This window comes from Gossypium hirsutum, chromosome D13, assembly GCF_007990345.1.
Source record: "Gossypium hirsutum isolate 1008001.06 chromosome D13, Gossypium_hirsutum_v2.1, whole genome shotgun sequence".
Taxonomy (NCBI): Eukaryota; Viridiplantae; Streptophyta; class Magnoliopsida; order Malvales; family Malvaceae; genus Gossypium; species Gossypium hirsutum.
In genome coordinates this window covers 15413133-15415627 of record NC_053449.1, presented here as the reverse complement: position 1 = coordinate 15415627, position 2495 = coordinate 15413133, and the positions used below count along the sequence as shown (strand labels likewise).

Genomic DNA, 2495 nt, shown 5'->3' with positions numbered 1-2495 from the left:
CCTTACCTTCCTCGATTTTGGTTCTAGTTACCCATGTAATATACAGATTCTGGGTTCGATGGATATTCTTCGAACAAATGTCCTTCCCCATAATAAACACAGGCTACATTTTCAAATTGATTCAGTGGTTGTGCTGCAAAACTATTACACCCATTAGTAGTAAGATTTTTTAACATTGAGGATATTGATGATACTTGAGATACGAGAGAAGTAAGAGCGTCTACTTCATGTATTTCAACGGCTCATCTTCCTAACGCTGCTTGATTGGTTGGCTATTGATAATTGTTGCTGGCAATCCTCTCAATGATTTCATAAGCCTCATTATAAGACCTAGAAAGGAGAGCACCATTAGCAGAAGCGTCCACTACCATTCTCGTGTGAGCATTGAGACCATTATAAAATGTCTCAAGTTGTATGCAATGTGAGATTCCGTGATGAGGGCACTTTCGTAATAATTTTTTGTACCTTTCTCATGCCTCATACAATGACTCATCATCCATTTGTTGGGAAGTAGTGATCTCGTTCCTCAACTTAGCATTCTTGCTAGGCGGGAAATACTTCATAAGGAATTTTTCTGCTAACTCTTGCCATGTTAAAATTGAGTTTGGTGGTAATGAGTTTAACCAAGCTCGAGCTCTGTCCCTTAGTGAATATGGAAACAACTTCAATTCTAATGCATCTTCGGGTACTCCTGCTATCTTGAAAGAATCGCTCACCTTCATAAACAGTCTTAAGTGTAGGTGAGGATCTTCAATAGGCATTCCACTGAATTGGCCCACTGTCTGAAGCATCTGAAACATGACTGGCTTCAACTCGAACTGTTGTGCCTCAATTTCGGGTCTCTTAATACCCGGATTAAGATCATGAAATACTGGCATGGCATACTGTTTCAAAGCTCTATCCCTATCATCAGCAGAATAGGATTTTGAGCAAGGTTTGCTCCGTTTCCTTGATTCAGATTTTTGATGTTCTTCTCTTCAGTCCTTCTTTGACTTGCTTGTCTTCTTCGCTATTGAAAAGTTCGTTCAATCTCAAGGTCTATAGGGAGTAAATCGACGATTTGGTCAATACTCATAAACACCTGAAATAATCACAGAAAAATTAACTAAGTTAAAATTTGAACAGAAAAATAAACCAACATGCAAAACTAACAACTTCACAAATAATGACTTTTTTAAAACACAGTCCCCGACAACGACGCCAAAAACTTGGAACGATGGAAATGTGCAAGTGTACACAATCGCAACAAGTAATAAAGTGACAAGTAAATATCGAGCTATCGTACCCACAGGGACTGTGAAAAGAATAATTTATGAATGCTATTTAAAACACTTTGGTCAAGAAAAATATTCTGTTTGAAGAGGGTGATTAAAAACTAAGATTTTAAACTAAGTAAACTAAATAAATAAATCTCAAATGCACGATTTCAAAATACGATTTTAATCAAGATGACATAATTGTGTTAGATTAATTACATTTCTTAATTTAGAATTATTAAACTCATGTTTATATTGTTACGAATAAGTTCACGACAACTCGGTAATTTGTTAACTTAATAACATACTCACCTACCAAAATCCATTTATCTCTTGACTATATCCCTATGTCAATTCAATCGATTAAACAAATCTTAATAGGCAAATATGTTATTGCACATATATACTTATTAAATCGAAATAATCTCTTGTACATATCCCTATGTCAATTCAAACAATTAACTCGATTTAATAAGCACATAAAAGACTATGTGAGGTAACAAAGTATCCTTACCTTGAAATAATTTAATCACAATAATCTTGCAAGTTATGCAAGACAAATGTATCGTTAGATATCATTGTTAATCTAACCCTCAGCTACCTTAGATGATTAAACATGCACTGATTAAGTACTGTGTTCATTAATTACAATTTCAATCCGTTTAAATAATTAATTCATTAGTTACCTAACAATTGTAATGCAAGAATAACTTAGTCATGGTTTTACTTAATCAAGCATCTTACCGTGGCCTATAACAACATAAACACAATTTCAATAATTTTAACAAACGAAATGCAATCAACCTAACAGGAATTAAATTCAAGTAAATTGATTAAAGTAACCATTCCAACAACATAAATATTCATATATATGTTCAGCATAACAACAACAAAAATTAAAGAGATAGGGAACAAGAATCAAATCCGATGTTTTTCCGTGGCTTGACTAGTTACTCCGTTCTTCCTTCTCCACTTTTCTCATCGACCAAGGTTGCTATGAAAACTTAATTGTTGCTCCAAATAGCTGATGAATGCCTCTTTCCCAAGAGGAGAAATAAACAAGAGAGCAAGGGAATTTTGGAATGGAAAAGAAGAGAGAAAGTGGACAGAAGAGAGGAAAGATGTGAATGCTTGAGGTGTGTTTCTCAAATGACCAGCCTAAGGGGGTTTTTATAGCTGAGTAGGGCTGCTAAAAATAGGTAATATTATCAGCAAAGGGCCCTCCCTTGGCCGACCACA

The 2495-nt window shown here is 34.9% G+C and overlaps 1 non-coding gene across 1 annotated transcript; it reads left to right on the top strand.

Moving 5' to 3' along the window:
- Nucleotides 1-426: 426 nt before the first annotated feature.
- On the top strand, nt 427-533 carry LOC121225997 (small nucleolar RNA R71). Its single transcript, XR_005923898.1, has one exon. It is a non-coding gene; the product is annotated as a small nucleolar RNA R71 (small nucleolar RNA).
- The last annotated feature ends 1962 nt before the right edge of the window (nt 534-2495 follow it).